This window comes from Colossoma macropomum, unplaced genomic scaffold, assembly GCF_904425465.1.
Source record: "Colossoma macropomum unplaced genomic scaffold, Colossoma_macropomum, whole genome shotgun sequence".
Taxonomy (NCBI): domain Eukaryota; kingdom Metazoa; phylum Chordata; class Actinopteri; order Characiformes; family Serrasalmidae; genus Colossoma; species Colossoma macropomum.
This window is the reverse complement of record NW_023494805.1, coordinates 5,047,577-5,065,699: the sequence shown is the minus strand read 5'-3', so window position 1 is coordinate 5,065,699 and position 18,123 is coordinate 5,047,577. Positions and strand designations below refer to the sequence as shown.

General features: G+C 40.0%; 1 protein-coding gene across 1 annotated transcript in view; it reads right to left on the bottom strand.

Annotated features, from left to right (window-relative positions):
• The window catches only part of ptprn2 (protein tyrosine phosphatase receptor type N2), a 419,224-nt gene that overhangs the window by 377,414 nt on the left and 23,687 nt on the right, over window positions 1-18,123 (bottom strand). The gene's annotated exons all lie outside the window — the stretch shown is intronic.

Genomic DNA, 18,123 nt, shown 5'->3' with positions numbered 1-18,123 from the left:
AAAAGCTTCGCTTTATAACTACTTTTTGGTCCAAATTACCACCGCGAGTCTTATTTAGCACCAATCCTCTTCTTGTGCTGGGGCTGAATCTCACACGGCTCCCTGCTCCCTACATAGTGCACTACGTAGCAATTTGAATACTACATCCTGCAGCCCAACGGAGCAAAACACAGCTAAGAAATAGTCATTTGGGACAGCAGAGGCTAGAATTTCTAAACTTTCATAGCTAGAACACTATTTAGGGAGTACGGAGCCGTTTGGAATTCAGTCTGGGTTTGACGCGACTTCTGACTGAAACACGGATATTTGAAGCATGTAAGACAATCAAGTGTCATTTTTAGACTTTTACACCGCTGTTTTACAGTTAATCACACCGTAAGTGCTTTAATTCAAGCCTGTGATATTAACAATTGTAGATGTTTAGGCTGTTGGCTCTTTTAGCCTGTTAGCTAGCTGACCAGCCTAGTTCTAGTTAAGAACTTGAGTTGTCAGCCCCTCAGCTTAAACAAAAAACGGGTTCTTACTTCTTCAGACCACTCGGTGGTCCGTGCGAGCAGCATTAGAGTCAAAGATTATTCCATTAACAGCACAAAGGTTTTTTCATGCCGTGGTGCAGTGATACACAGTTCAGTTGTTGAGAGGCGTCATATGTGTACGTATATTGTGGATTTTGCTATTGCTTTGAACGCAGCTCAGCCAATCAGATTTTAGGACCAGAACTATCAGTTTTATAAAGAAACTTAGGCTCTGTTCACACAGCAGGCACAAGTGGCCCAAATCCGATTTTGTTGTTCACACTTTTAAATGTGACCTGTATGTGACATTAATCTGAACAGATCAGGGGCCGGATTCACGAAAGTGTCTTAAGAAAGAAAATCTTCTTAAACGTGTTTTTTTCTTAACTTTATCCTTAAGAAAAAAAGGTCATGTTAAAAATGTTATTGTTCAAAGATGGTGCTGTGTGAGTGGCAGCCTGTTGCAGCAGCTCCAGCTCACTTTGAGCTTTTTTCTTACTTTCTGTAATTTTCTCCTTTCATTTTTTAAGTATCTTTACTTTTGATTGTTTGCCAAAGGTTTTTCTCATTATGGAAACTCCTCACCATCCCATGGGGAACATAAATCAGTACCTCATGTGTAATACTCAATGTGAAATTCGGGTAAAATATTCATCCATCCATCATCTAAACCGCTTATCCTTCTGGGCCGCGGTGGGGTGCTGGAGCCTATCCCAGCTGTCATTGGGCAGAAGGCAGGATACACCCTGGACAGGTCGCCAGTCCATCGCAGGGCAGACAGACAGACATACACATTCACACTCACTCACACACACACACACACACACACACACACACACACACACACACACACCTAGGGGCAATTTAGCATGTCCAATTGGCCTGACTGCATGTCTTTGGACTGTGGGAGGAAACCGGAGTACCCGGAGGAAACCCACGCAGACACGGGGAGAACATGCAAACTCCGTAAAATATCCTTACAGTGTAAATATTTCAGCTTTTATTTCTTTATAATTCTTTATATTGTTCATTTTTGTGAAGGATAGACTTTATATTTTTATCTTATTTTTACTTTTAGAATTATATACTTTGTCTATAAAGTAACAAACTGTAAAACCTTGTTAAGTACTTAAAGTTAATTATTTGCTTGTTGATTCTCTTCTTGTTACTTCTTTTCTTTTTCTTGAGGGCCTCGCTCTCCCTTTGCTGTTGTAACACTGAGAATTTCCCATTGTGGGACTAATAAAGGATTATCTTATCTTATCTTAAGAAAAAATATAAGAACAAGTGGTTTTATTGTATTTTTGAAAGAGTATTTTTTTTCCTGTTGGCTGTTTCTTCCACCTTAACCTCCAGTTCTTGTTTGCAAAAATTTTTAAACACTTGGTTTGATGTTTTTTCCCTCCATTTGCTGAAATAACAGATAGTAGAAATTCATAATTAATCTCATGTCATTTATGGTACATTTTGGCTGATTATAGACTACATTTGGAGTTACTTATTTTTTCCCTGACTTTTCTTTTAAAAGGGCAGCTCATCGAAAAACACAACTAATCTAATATAACTAACAATGAATGAAAAATCCATGATAAAAAGTTATCAGACCTCATGTTCATTATTCAAACCGGCCACACTGTATTTTAGCCATTGTAAGCTGTTCACATGTTTAGGTAAAGTATCCCTTTAAACTCAGCAATTGCTCCTCTATCTCGAGTCCCTGCAGCGTATCGAGCCTTTTGCCTGCTTCATTAAATCTTGTCAGGATTCTATCAGCTTTCACTATTAATTACGCTCTCCAGCCGAACACTCAGCCGAGCAAAACGCCGGCCCTCACACTGCTGGCTCCTCAACACCCAGCCTGCAAAACAATCCCTTATCGCAGGTGAGCGTCTCCACACAGACACTCATCTCTCCCTGAGCTCGCCGGAGTCCCAGGCTGATTAAGGAGAAGCGTAATTAAAGAGCAATCGACGACTTATCAGCTCAGAGACGAGAGGCGGCAAAATGAAGCACCACAATGGTGGACGAGCACAATCCAATATAAATAAGGTATTTAGAGTTTGAGTAGATATGAGTACGTTAGAACCATTAATTACTGCCCACAGAACTTACGCTTCCACTAACTGGCCACTTTATTAGAAACACCTACCTTGCGCTTCCACTAACTGGCCACTTTATTAGAAACACCTACCTTGCGCTTCCACTAACTGGCCACTTTATTAGAAACACCTACCTTGCGCTTCCACTAACTGGCCACTTTATTAGAAACACCTACCTTGCGCTTCTACTAACTGGCCACTTTATTAGAAACACCTACCTTGTGCTTCTACTAACTGGCCACTTTATTAGAAATACCTACCTTGTGCTTCCACTAACTGGCCACTTTATAAGAAACACCTACCTTGTGCTTCCACTAACTGGCCACTTTATAAGAAACACCTACCTTGTGCTTCCACTCACTGGCCACTTTATAAGAAACACCTACCTTGTGCTTCTACTAACTGGCCACTTTATAAGAAACACCTACCTTGTGCTTCCACTAACTGGCCACTTTATCAGAAATACCTACCTTGTGCTTCCACTAACTGGCCACTTTATTAGAAACACCTACCCTGTACTCCATTCTCAGCACAGCAGTGACTCTGACACAGTAGTGGTGCTGGTATGAGTCTATCAGACACAGCGGGGTTGCTGGAGTTTTTATACCCATGTCAGTGTCTCTGCTAGGTTGAGAGTGGACCACCCCCCTAAAATATCAAGACAAGAGCAGCTCTGTGGTCAAAAACTGACCATTAATGAAGGACTAGAGAATGAATAACACAAACTATACATGAACAGATCTACAGTCTCTAAATCTGCACAAGCAGAAAACTCTGGTTCTCCCAAAAACAGTGGTCTGTGGTTTGCTTTAAGACAGGAGTGTCCAAAGTCCAGCCCTGGCCAAATGCGTCCCGTGGACAGATATTAATTGGCCTGCGCTTCACATTATATATAGCCTGCCAGCCATTACGTTGCAATTTTTTCCTTCATCTGAGGGCAACAGTAGCATAAACTTACAATGTGTTGCACCACTCTATATTAATGATGTTATCTTAAGTGTAAGAGCCTTTTGTGTCTAACTAGATCAAGGTGTGAAACACAGGGGGTCCTGGGAGGTCTGAGATCCCCTAAATAAGCTCTTGGACTCCCTAAATGTCTTAAAATCAAAATTGTTACACTGATCATTTGGGTAAAATAGACACTCAAATACAAATTCAGGGAAAGGTCACTGCTTCATCCATGAAACAGTGAGCTTCTATCTTTGGTATTCATAGCTAACTAGAGATGCAGCACTGCTCTGCCTCAGGGTGGCGCTGTAGCTAACTGATTCACCTAGTTGGTCCTTCATAGCCTGGCAACTGTAACTACGGACAGGTACCTCTGAAAATCTTTACTATATCTTACGGCATATTTTTAAATCTGAAAACTTTCCCAATTTCCTAAGAGTTTGGTGTAAAGAGTGAACTTTTCAAACTGAACCCAAAACAAGATGAATAAGATCTCAGTTAATGTGAGGAAGAGCACATCACCAAACTGGAACAGAGCATTTACAGAAGCAGAATTTTAAAAACAATTATTTTGTTGCCATTGAAGCATCAGAGCCACTATGTGAAGTGAGCCACTGGAGTAGCCAGCCAACATAGGACCCTCAGAATACGAGGGGGCATTTCGCACACTGGACTAGACCTGCAAATTAACTTACTGACTAACATTTAGTCAGTTAGTTTAGTTAAAAACTCAGACTTTTAACTGATCTTGGACTTCAGACTAAAATCATTTTGCCTTAGGTGACTCTATACCTTCATTTTGTTTATTTTATTAAAATAAATGATTGAACATTCCATTTTGTCACTACCAAAACAATCATGACACAACTGAAACTTTACAAAATGTTTCGGTTGTGACAATTTTAGCTAATTTTGAGCAAAACTCAAAAACGCAGCCAGTACATGACTAACAAACACAGCTTTGAACAGCTGTTCACACAGAAAATCATCATATTTTTCATTAAAACACAAAGTTTGCTTAACTGCAGAAAATTTGTGTTTCGGTAGTGACAGTTCTTAATGTCCCACACTGACTTTCAGACTTTGGACACATTTACATCAAATCAATGGGATCTAACTGCTCACTATGTGGCCATGAGGGACAGGGATGCAGCCTCACTTCCTGCTCTAAAATGCAGGGGCGTGGCTAAAATAAGGCTCCACCTACAGACTAAAACTCTTACTGTACTTTTTATTTAAAAACTAAACTAATGATAAATCTAAATATTTCAACTTTAAGAAATCAAAAAGACGATTTAAAAAAACATTGAAAAGAATTGAAAAAATTGAAGTGTTATTTTAAAAAGTGTAAATTTAGGGGTTATGGTTTGGGACAGACACCTCCCAATAGAAAGAACCCTATAAATGATGCTTTTGTATATATTTAGCTTATTACTATTACTCTATTACTGCCTTGGGTTCAAACAGCTCAAAACATTCACTGTACATGTCTAAGGGAGTTTAGCGCTGATTCAGTAGAAAGGTCCATTTACTAGTTTCTGTAACATCAGTATTAATGACTTGTTCTAGCACTGTGGCAAATTAATACCTGCTGATTAGGTCCTCAGTTTGTAAGAGTTGGAATGTAAAAAATAAACTAAAACTAAATTTCCTTTTAATTCATGGCTTAAATTGTGCAATTTAAATGTTTCATATTGGAGAGAAATTGGATGGCAACTGGCAACCCTACTTCAAAAATCTTCCTTACTCAGAATAGCTCCTCATTTGATAATATCAAATGTGATAATAAACCCCTCCCCCCAAACGAGCCCAGAGTCGGTCCTGAGTGTGGGCGTAACTATTCAGGACAAGTATGAAATCACCTTAATAAAGTGGCCGGTACATGTAGATTTGATGAACATGTTTATTTAATAATTTCGTCCTCTATTAAAACACAGGAGAGGTTTAAAGTGGACCTGATGCACAACAAATTGGGCTACTTAATTAGCGCAGAACATTCAGGCTTCTACTTCAGTGCAGGGTTGGTGAAGTGAACAGTGGAGTGTTTACGCTGATCTGTCACAACTGATTCAGTCCATCTGCTAATGATACACTGTTCATGAGCTGAGTCATGCGTCTCAGAGCAGAGAAAACACCAAACCGTGCTGATTCACGAGGCTGAACGCTGAACATCCAGAAAAAAAAAGCCTGCTGAAGTTCTCTTAGACCACCGGCATGAAACATCACAGACACACAACACAGTATTTCTCAAAATACCTACTTTTAGAGTGTTAGTTTGGCTTGATGAAGCCAACTTTCTGCTCTTCATTTTATTCTTCTACACTTTCGGTGCTATATTCACAGGTTGCAGTTTTTGAGCTAGAACCACAAAATTTCGCAGAATAGGGCACACGTGCTTTTGGGACCAACTGCACATTCAGTTTTTGCACAGCATTCGTTCAAATACATTTTGCCCATAAGAAATGAATAGCAAAATGTTGAGGAATTCAAATCTAACTGCCACAAATTATGTCAAAAATATATACATATATTAGCAACCACAAGGGATACAATAGCAACAGCCTAGCAACACTTTAGCAACCACTGGGGATTCCCATAGCAAAGGCCTAGCAACACCTTAGCAACCACCTGGGATAACATAGCAAAGGCCGAGCAACACCTAAGCAACCACATGGGATTTCATACCAATGGCTTTGTCAAGCCGACTTTTTGAAGTTGTTTCAAATGAAATTTATTTTGTGCGTTTGTGAAAGACTGCATTGTCAACCTGGCTTTACATGGTAAAGCTTTCATGCAACTTCAAATTGCACTTGAGTTGCATAACGGCAAAGCATCCTGCAACTTATATGAAACTCAGCTGCAACAGTTGCAAGCATCTCAACTTCATAAAACAAGTTTCATGAAACGCATCCAACAACATACTTTAATATGACTGATTTCACCAGATCAGTGGACAAGAAACAGAAAACGTTTTATTGGTTGGTTGAAAAGGAGACCCCAATTAGCCCCCTCCCCCTCCCCTTAAGTGAAGCATCAAGTAGGCTGTAACCGTAAAGGCTACTTAAAAAGGCTTTTCAACAAAAAGCGTTCTAAAGAAAATTACAGATAAAGTTATAAACATGCACAAAACAGAAAAACGCTACAATATAATCTCTGTGTGTTTAGATTTCCCAGTGAGCATCGTTGGATCAGCTGTGAAGCTGCATCATACCCACCCAGGCACTGCCTAGACAAGGTCGTCCCTCGTCCCTCATCAGAGCAAGAAGGGGACTCAGTGAGGGAAGCCTCAAAAAGGCCTACAATCACTTTGAAGGAGGTACGAAGTTCACTGGCCGAGACTGAAGTGAAGGTGCAACAGTCTACGATATCAAGAGCTCTGTATACAACTGGCCTGTGTGGGAGGGTGGCTAGAAAAAAAGCCATTACTGAAGAAAAAAAACACATTAATGCACATCTGGAGTTTCCCAGAAAGCATCAAATTGACCCAGCTAAAATGTGGGATAAGGTTCTGTGGTCAGATGAAACAAAAGTGGAGTGTGGTGCAAACATAACACTGCTCAATCCTCAAAAAACACAGTCCCCACAGTGAAGTATGGTGGTGGCAGCATCATGTTGGGGAGATGCTTTTCCTCAGTGGGTGCTGGGCATTGTGTTAAAATTGAAGACTGGATGAATGGTGCAAGATACAGGGAGATACTGCAAGACAATCTGCCTCAGTCTGCTAAAAAACTAAAGCTTGGGACAAACCACCTTGCAGCAATGACCCCAAGCACAAGGCCACGGCAACACAGGAGTGTTTGAACAAGACAAAAGAGAATGCTCTACAACGGCAAAGTCCAATCCAACTGAGAATCTGTGGCAGTGTCTGTTCAAAAGCATCATCCAAGCAACCCGAACTACCTGGAGCTTATCTGCCTGGAAGAATGAGCAAAAATCTCTCACATACAAGTGTGCAAAGCTGGTAGAAACTCACCCCAACAGACTTAAAGCTGTAAAAGGTAGATCTACTAAGTACTAGCCTGAAGGGTTTGAATACTTATGCAAGCAGCATATTTTAGTTTTTCATTTTTAAAAAGATCCACCAACAAATAATGAATTTGGCTGGAATCTGTGTATGTGTTATTTGTAATCCACATGAATCTGATGACTTTTGGGGGGCTGAATACTTTTCCAAGGCACTCTGTCTATCTATCCATCCATCCATCCATCCATCTTTCTACCTACGTCTCTGTTTCTCTGTCTTCTGGTGTTTAATTTCGGGTTGTATTCACTCTTCACGGGTCGGTGGAGATCGTTCACCTTGTAATTCACCTCACACCTGTTTAACTACAGTAGCTGTGTATGAGTGCACTCAGAGATAAAAATAACAGGGCAGAGTGACCTCCACTCACAGACGAACACACACACAATCACACAATCACATCCAGTAACACACTCACGCTTATCTGCAGGCAAACATGTAGGTAACTTTTGGCCTTGATAACTTCGGAACAGTTTAAGCTACAGATATAATACACACATCAGACCACTCAGCAGACCCGGGCCTAACTAGCTAGCATGACATGTGACATCAGCATCAGATGAGTAATTCGGCTCAGAAAATCACCAAAATCCTGATATTATTGATCTGTTTTTTGGCCTTCATATTCCAACAAAGGGTTAAAACAGTACCATGATTCACACAACAGACTCTGCCTCACCATCCAGAGTGATTTCCATCCACCTGTGATCACCATCAATCAGCCAGCAATCCAGCTCCAAAATCACCCAAACCCACTCGCTACTGTTATACTGCATCTCTGCTTTTAGCCTTCATATTATAAACAAAGGGTTAAAAATAGCGACATGATTCACACACCAGGGCACTCAGAGGAACCTGGTCTCACTGGCCAGAGTGAGAAAAACCAGCTCTAACATCCCACAACCCAGAAATACAGCACAAACACACAGCCAGATAACCGTAAAACCTGCTGTTAGCTTTAACCTTCATATGGCAAAAGGGTTAAATGGCCAGGAGCTGCCTGAATCAGGTCAAACTGATACTGCTTTCTTTTACAGTCTCCTAAGTTATTAATCAGGTAAGGTGCAATATCCAAACACTGAGTAATTACTCTGGGTAAAATGATGGTAAGTACCCAGACAGTCTAAGTAAATTACACTGAAACTCCTAATAGGTTCTAGATAAAGAACAGAGTAAAAAACCTTACAGATGCAGACATTATTTGGAATAGTAAGGCAGTAATGAGGTAGCATGAGCAAACTCACAGTACAGTTCACTGTAATGTCACAGATTTAAGCAGGAAAGTAAACCAGAAGGGTGTAAAGTAAGTGTGAAGGACACAGTAAGAATCACTGATTTCTTTTACAGCCAAGATTCCATTTTATTTCTAGGTAATAACAGATACAAACACTGCAAAAAAGTTTTTAAAAAATCTATAAAAAATAAAAAGCCTGGCAGCAAATGAGCCAGACAGAACCTCTTAAGTAAGAGTAAAAGAGTTTTAATCAATGATGATAAAAACCTGTAATATTACAGTGATTTACTTTCATAGAACTATTGCTGTTACTGTGATTCAACACTAGTTCAACTAGTTATTCTGATATACAGTATTTCACCATAACAATAATAGTAACAACCTTCTAATATATCCAGAAACATCTGTGAAATAAAGGTGACCATTTGGTTTTGTGAATTTACATTCTATTACTGTAAACTAATGTTAAACAGTATGACTATACAGTCACACATATGCAGTATATGTATGGTTTATTTACATGCATTTAACCATTTTTGTTCAAAAAACAGGTTTTACATTTTAAAACTTAAGCAGCACTGCTGTGTCTGATCCACTCGTACCAGCGCAACACACACTAACACACCACCCGTGTTTCTGCAGTGCTGAGAATGACCCACCACCCAAATAGTACCTGCTCTGTGGGGGTCCTGTGGGGCTCCTGACCATTGAAGAACAGGGTAACAAAGTATGCAGAGAAACAGATGGACTACAGTCTGTAACTGTGGAACTACAAAGTGCTCCTGTATGGTCAGTGGAGCTGATAAAATGGACAATGAGTGTAGACAAAAGGAAGTGTACCTAATAAAGTGCTCAGTGAGTGTATAATGGAGGATTCAGGCGTCTATGAAAACATGCAAATGTTGAAAACAAAATGTCTTGAAACAATGGAAATGATACATTCAGGACTTTTACTATGGTATCTACATGGATACAGCCAAATGGGCTCTCCCACTGATTAGGATTTCAGGAGCTGAAAGTGAGAGTGGAATCAACCAATCCATCATTTCTGAAAGGTGGGACCAGTTTTGTGAGAAACGTCATCACACTCTAATCCTTCTGGAAGTTCTAGATACGTCACTGGAATATGGGTCACTGGAGGAAGATGACTGAGGATTCAGGATCAGTAGAAGAAACACTGATAACCTTCTATATTCGGATGACACAAAACTCATAGTGGAAAATCTGGAAGACCTGAAGGATCTAAAAAGGTTTAAGAACAACGTGAAAAACTGGGACTTCAGCTCATTCTGACGAAGACTGAGGTTGCGACAACAGGAAAGACCACTAACTTTACCACTGATGGAGAAGATGTAGAAATGCTGGACAGCTGCCAACTACTCAGATCAATTATTAACAATAAAGGATCTTAAAATTTATGCCTTTGATCTTTGGTGTTGGTGAAGACCTTTGAGAGAACATTGGGCAGCTGCGAAAACATGCCAACCAAATCAAGCCTCTCCTCTTACTCCAGGCCCAGATAACAAGACCGAAGCTCTTATTCTGGACATATTCTCAGAAGAACCAGTTCATTGGAAAATACCATTATGCTTGGAAGAGTTGAGGCTAAAAGAAGAAGAGGGTGACCAGCTACTTAAGGGATGGTTATAATCAGAGGACTCATGAACCAAACAGAAGACGGGACATTCTGGAGAAAGACTGTCCATATGGTCACCAGGATTTCACCTCAATATGAAAAAGACTGAGGCTGTGGCAACAGGAAAGACCACCAACTCTACCACTGATGGAGAAGATGTGAAAATGGTGGACAGCTTGTGCCTACTTGGCTCAATTACTAACAACAAAGGATCTTCATATTAATACCTTTGATGTTTGGTGTTGAAGAACCTCAGGCAGCTAAGAAAACAAGCAAATGGATCCTCCAGCAAATCAAACCTCACCTCTCATTTGAAGCCCAGATAACAAACTGAAGATCTTATTTTGGACATACTGTGAGAAGTAAAGATCATTATGTTTAGAAGAGTTGAGGGTAAAAGAAAAAGAGGACGACCAGCTACAAGATGGATGGAGACAGTCAGGGGAATCATGAACCAGCCATTCAGAAGCATGAAGTCCCAAACAGAAGACAGGACATTCTGGAGGAACGCTGTCCATATGGTCACCAGGAGTCAGAATCGACTGGATGGCACTGATTAATAATAATAATAATAATGATAATGACATTCCTGAGCAGAAAAGACAACGTGAATACAAGGTAAAAAGATAAAACCAGATGAAAGAGGCTACTATGGAAATTCATTAAGACATTATGGATAAAGACATTATGGGAAGAGGAGAGATTTGACAGTTTTATTACTTTTATTAGCTATGCAACATAATTTTGTCCATTTTTCTAGACAGCCAATGGGAAAACCCTCAGGGCCTTCTTGGCTTTAAGAGAAAGCCTAATGATTTCTGGGAACTAAAAAATACATGTCTGTAATTTCAAGTTCATTTATATTTAATATAATCATCATGCTTGTTGTGCTTAAACTCTGCAAGTATTGCAGTAATTCTCTTATTTCACTATTAGGTTTTGGTTGAAAACAAAATGATTAACATCTTGAAACAATGGAAATGATACATTCAGGACTTTTTACTGTGGTATCTACATGGATACAGCCAAACGGGCTCTCCCACTGGATGGGACTTCAGGAGCCGGAAGTGAGAGTGAAATTAACCAATCCATTTCCAGTAGGTGGGACCAATTTCGTGAGAAGTCCTTCTGCAAGTTCTAGATACGTCACTGCCTGTGAATATGATTCATTGTCTAACCAGGTTCCAGTCAGTTCAGGCAAACTTTAAATGTCCGTGTTTAATCTATAATGAATGAGCAAAAAATGTTCATGTGCACCAGCATTAGCTTAGTGCTAACATACTACTGGCAATCCCATAGGAGCGCTTGCAGAAGTTGGCATTATCTTAGAGTTTTTTTTTTTTCTTTTGGCCTTTATGGCCTAAACTGAAGGTTTAGTTCTAATTGTCACCATCCACCACTGTAGACACCAGTATGGCAAACAGAGTCAGAAACCAGACAATCAAAACGATTAGAGATTACTGAAACCCGCATTGTGCAAGATTTTTTGGTAAAATTAAAAGAAGCAGCATTACCGAGTCATGAGTCGAGAACGAATGAGGATTTGTTCAGACCACATCATACGTCTTTATGTATTAACATCACATGCACAGACTCAAAAAGAAGGTCTAGATGTTGGGACCTAGCTAGATGTTTAGGTCCCAAATGCAAAATCAACTTAAACTGATGAAAATATGATGACAATAGCAGATTATTCACTCGCATCCTCAGAAGACACGGCCTTCACCAAAGCTGTGTCCCAATTCAGGGGCTGCATCCTTCAGAGGCTGCATTTGAAGGCCGATTGCATCACAGCGGTTTGACTAGGCTGTCCCATTTTGAAGGTTCCTTCATATGCGACCGAGAAATGTGTCCTTCTTTTCCATGGCAACAAAGGATCCAACGGGTGGATCCTTCATCAGTCAACATATCCCGAGGTTCACTGCGTGATGGCGAGGATTCGAGAGCATGGTGGCGCCAGCAGAGGAGCGAACGGCGGCTGAGGAGACACTTTAAATGTAAGTATTGGGTTTAAACTGAGTCGAATAGCGAATGATACACATGTTAAAAAGAGCTAATGTGGTCTGAAGCAGAACTTATGTTTCTAAGATACATCACACGCTGTAGTGAAGCATCTCCAGCTCTAATCAATAAAAGAATGAACAAAAATCAAAGAACTTGATAAGAGCAACGTTTCGTGATGCAACAGGATCCTTGACACGTCCTTCAAAGGATACAGCCCCTGATTTGGGACACACCTCAAGTTCGGACTGGGTTCTCTTTGAATTCTCTTTCAGTCATCAGATTCATCCACTTGGGGAAGGTGGCCAAAGCACCACAATTGCTTGGTGCCAATTCCAATTAATTACTTCCACCAGAGAGGTCTCCAAATCCCCCAAACGTACAAAGCGCAGCTTTAACAACTCCATACCGTTTAAGGCAAAAGTTTTCAGCATGCAGTTAGCACCATGCTAATTGGTGGAGTAGAAGCTTCCATTATTTTTAGCTACATTAACCTCATAGCTCCAGCGCTAAAACCACAGAAATAAACTTCAAACACCAAACATGTCTTGGCTGATTAACCACATGTTGGGTCGGTTGTGGAAATTTGACTTTGGCAAAACTATTAAATTAATAAGCTACGTTTTTCTTGCTGTGGTGTGTGGACTGTGTTGTTGTGTGTGCTGCACCTGTAAAGCACATCTGTATGGAGGTCCTACTCCATCCCTGCTCTCATCAATAATAGATTAAAGTGAATTCAGATTTGCCATGTCTTTACTAGCTGAGACTCAAGCGAGGCTGCTAGTCCTAGAATGCAGAAACCAGACCAACATAGCCAAAATGATATAGAAAACACCCCAGAATCACACATACGAGTCACCTTCCAAAATCATGGGCATTAATAAGGAGTCACCCCTCCTCTGCGGCTATAACAGCCTCCACTGTTCTGGGAAGCTGTCCACAAGATTTTAGGAGAGTGTCTGTAGGAATTTGTGCTCATTCAGTCAAAAGAGCATTTGTGAGGTCAGGCGCTGATGTTGGACGAGAGAGCCTGGCTCACAGTCTCCGTTTCACACCAAACCACTCTGAATGACTCTGATTACATCTTAACCGTTTAATTCTACACATTTTTTTAAAATCAGTGGAATTCCAGTAAGTGCTACAGTAAAGCAGGAAAGAGTGAGGACCACCTGGAAGGAGCTCGCGTTCATCTACACGTTTGTGTTTGTGCTGTTTTAACGATCATCACTGCCGCCTAACAAGAGACAGAGAGAGAGAGAGAGAGAGAGAGAGAGAAAGAGAAAGAGAGAGAGAGAGAGAGAGAGAGAGAGACAGAGAGAGAGAGAGAGAGAGAGAGAGAGAGAGACAGAGAGAGAGAGAGAGAGAGAGAGAGAGAGAGAGAAAGAGAGAGAGAGAGAGAGAGGAACTGAGAGTAAGAGAGAGAGGAACTGAGAGTAAGAGAGAGAGAGAGAGAGACACACTAAAAGAGAGTAAGAGAGAGAGAGAGAGAAAGAGAGAAAAGGGGATAGAGAGACAGAGACACACACAGATAGAGAGAGCACAAAAAGAGATAAAGAAAACCCAAACTGTGTAATTATGATTCATTTAAAAATATATACTATCAGAAAATGAAAGTCCAGTGAGGCAAAACGTCAAATTATTATTAAAACATCCACAAATCTTTATTTATTTATGGTCATTAATCCTGTAAATAACTTAATTTGTTTGTTTTTCTATCGTTCTGTTGTGTTTATGTTTGAATTGATTACTTTGGCAAATAACAAAATTTGAAAAGTTTGTTTCAACAAAGCACTACAGAACGAGAGAGAGAGAGAGAGAGAGAGAGAGAGAGAGAGAGAGAGAGAATAAAGGAGTAAAAGAAAGAAAGCACGTGGAGGGAGAGACAGAGAAAGAAAGATTAAGAGAGATTCAGAGAAAGAGATGCAGGGAGGAAAATGGATGAGGCGTATAAAGAGAGTGAGAGAAGGAGAGGGGTAGAGGTAGAGAGAGACAGAATAAATGAGAGAAGGAGGAAGAGATCGATTCAGAGAGAGAAAGAGAGAGAAAAAGAGAGAGAAAGAGGATTGAGGGGAGAAGAGAAACAGAGAGAGAGAGAGTGAGAGAGAGAATAAAGGAGTGAAAGAAAGCAATGGGAGGAAGAGATAGAGATAGAAAGAGAAAGAGGGCTGAGTGGAGAAGAGAAACAGAGAGAGAGAAGGAGAGAGAGAATGGGAGAGAGAAAGAGAGAGAGAGGAAGAGAGAGAGAGAGAGGGAGAGAGAGAGAGAATGAGAGAGAGAATACAGCAATGAAAGAAAGAAAGAGAGCAATGGGAGGGAGAGATAGAGAAAAAAGTGAAAGAGAAAGGGCTGAGGGGAGAAGAGAAACAGAGAGAGAGGGAGAGAGAGAATAAAGCAGTGAAAGAAAGAAAGAAAGAAAGAAAGAAAGAAAGAAAGAGGAGGGAGAGATAGAGAAAGAAAGAGGAAAGAGCGCTGAGGGGAGATGAGAAACGGAGAGAGAGGGAGAGAGAGCTGAGGGAAGCATCATTGTTGTTGTTGTTGTTGTTGTTGTTGTGTCTCAGATCCCGACCTGACTGTAAACGAGTCGCTCCCTAACGGCTGATTTCAGCGATTAAAGGTGAAGATAAAGACCTCATTAAAAACCGTCTCGCTCCAGGTGATGAAAAGAAAAAGCGAAAACATTTGAATGCACGTTTTACATTTTGTCAAAATAAAGAAATTAATTAAATAATAATAATAATAATATTAATAGCTTGTTAAGCAACTTTTGCTCTTTCTTTAGAAGCCCTGGAGGGTCAGAGTGAAAGTGCTGCAGTTAAACATCATAACACTGCAGCGCTTCAGCGTTTAATTATTCATCCTGCTGAGTAAACAAACACGGATGTTCTCTTCACTCTGAGGAACAAAGCTTTACACGCTCACCTTCTGATAAACCTGCCAAAGACAGTCAACAGCGGAGATCACAGGAGAAATGAAGATGAAAACTGGTCCGATCACAAGCTCAGACTGTTCTGATCACAATAATGAAATTTTAGTGGCTTTGACTGAAAGACAGACTGACTGGGTTCAAATGGGTGAATCTTGTGCTTCCTCAGTTCCTCAGACTGATGGGTCTGCTGAGGACAAACCAGCACTAAAGATCCAAAAATCAGACACTACAGGCCAAAAGTATGGAAACAAGCAGCTTCATTTAACTACTAAAATAATTTGCCAACAACCAGCAAAACACACGATTATTGACATCAAGCTTAAACAAAGATGTTCTTCCAGAATATCCTGTTGTTTTACAGTGATGTAGTGTATTGGTAGAACTTTCATTGGGCCTGAAATTTTGATCTCGATCCAAAAAGTAACCCAAGAACATCCAGTCCAAGTCAAACCCAATGTAAGACAAAATTCAAACCGACCCGAGACAAAGTTCTTCCCCAGTGAGACCCAGGAAAAAATTCTGTTCTACCAAAATTCTGTTTGAACCAGACCCAAGACAAAATTCTGGCCAAACCTGACTTGGGACACAATTCTGCCTAAACCTGAACTCCTGTTCAAACCTGAAGCAAGACAAACTTTTGTCCAAACCTGACCCCAGACAAACTTCTGTCCACACCTAACCTGAGACAAACTCCTGTCTAAACCTGACCGAACAGCCAGATCACATCCCATAGTGTCCTCTCTGCTCCAGCATAGCCGATTTAAACTCAAAGCTTCAAACTGAGCATGATGTAATTCTCCAATAACCCTAATAATCCTAATCCTATTACTGGATTATAAATCCGTGTGAATGAGCAAAGCTTTACGGATCTGCAGAGAGTTTAGTCTGACTCAGTGTGACAGAAAGCCAGAGCGCAACAACCAAACAAACACCAACACCAACAAACGCCAACCAACGCCAACAAACGCCAACCAACGCCAACCAACACAGTTCTCAGTTCACACTACTCTAGAACGACTGTTCTCTACCCATTCAGACTGACATTTACATTGTTCTTGAATGTTCTCAGTTCACACTACTCCAGACCGACTGTTCTCTACCCATTCAGACTGTTCTAGAATGTTTTTCCTCCATTTTCATTGTCATTGAATGTTCTCTGTTCCCACTACTCTAGAACGACTGTTCTCTACCCATTCATCTGTTCTAGCATATTTTTCCTCAATTTACATTGTTCTTACATGTTCTTTCTCAGTTCACACTACTCTAGACCGACTGTTCTCTACCCATTCATCTGTTCTAGAATGTTCTTTATTCACTCTGTTTCTTTTGGATTATTATTTCTTTTTCTGCACACTCTTAAGACAACAGCAGACACTAAGGCCTTTTCACACTGATCACAACATGAATAAACAACATTAAAAACCTTAAAAATGCTATTTGGAAGGTTTTCTTCTGACCATAACTATCCAGACTGTATGCAATGCAAGTTTTTGAGAAATTTCGCTGTACAAACAAGCAGAACGTCTTTAGTTAAATTGATGTCCTTTGCTGCTCAATCATTGGCGCAATCAATTTGGTCAACAGTATTTGGCTGAATGCCTTCATGCTGCCTGCAAAAGTTTGAAAAAATCTAACGCAGGGCAAATAAATTAATGACGTACCCATCAATACAAGGTATCGTCAGTTCTAGACTTGTTCAAATTAATTTGATGTCCAAATAAATCATGAATAAATGCCACTCAGTATGAAAAGGCCGTTAGGAGGAAGGTGTTTTTCTATAAAATATCTGGTAGAATATTTGGATCTATGCAGTTGTAGGGCAGGTTCTTTTTCAAGCTGGGGCTTTATGTGGATAAAAAGCTCCGAAGTGAAAGTTCTATCAACACAGGCTAAAATCAGAGAGTAAATCCAAATGATTGCTGGTCAAATGAGCTGCAAAATCCTGAATGTGTGAAGTCCAATGTTCGTATATTAATGAAAAACAGAAGCTTTCTTTTCAACCTTGATTTCTGGGTTTACTGTTAGAAAATGAATTTTATTGCCGTGGCCACAGGCTGGTTGGTATAAGGACTTTGCTAATACTTGTGTGACAGTTGAAAATGTTGTAACTCCATTTTTAATATATTTTTTTTAATTTATTTTATTTTATTTGTTTGTTTTTTTACACTTTATACATTTGAAAATATCAGCTGTCCTTAACATCATGTGAGCATTTCATAAAAAAACAGACAGAAGAGATACAAAAGCATCAGGAATTAAATCTTGTTATATTACCTTAGGTTTTGAAAAGACAACAACAGTGTATGTGTTGTGGTTGACAAATTTCAGGGTTTTTATGTTAGAATTTTGTAAATCCCAGCTCAGGTAAGGGACAGTCCAACCACAGCCAATCAGCATGCATTAAAGGTACGAGTGGTGCAGGAGGACTGCAGCCAGAAATAGACTGAATGACCTCTTCAGCTGACCTACTGAAGAGAAAGAGAGAGAGAAAGAGAGATAATGAGAGAGAGAGAAAGAAAGAAATGGATAGAGAGAGAAAGTAATCAGCGAATGCAGCCTGGCCGTACAGACCAGCCGCTATAAGAAATTACAGTACAGATATATATATATATATATATACCCGTTGTCCTTTACATTCTTCGTAAATTTCACAATGAATGAACCAAACCAACCAGAAATGGAACAAAATGACTTGGATGAAAGTCTGATTCCATTGACTTACATTAGAAGTAAAGTATGTTTG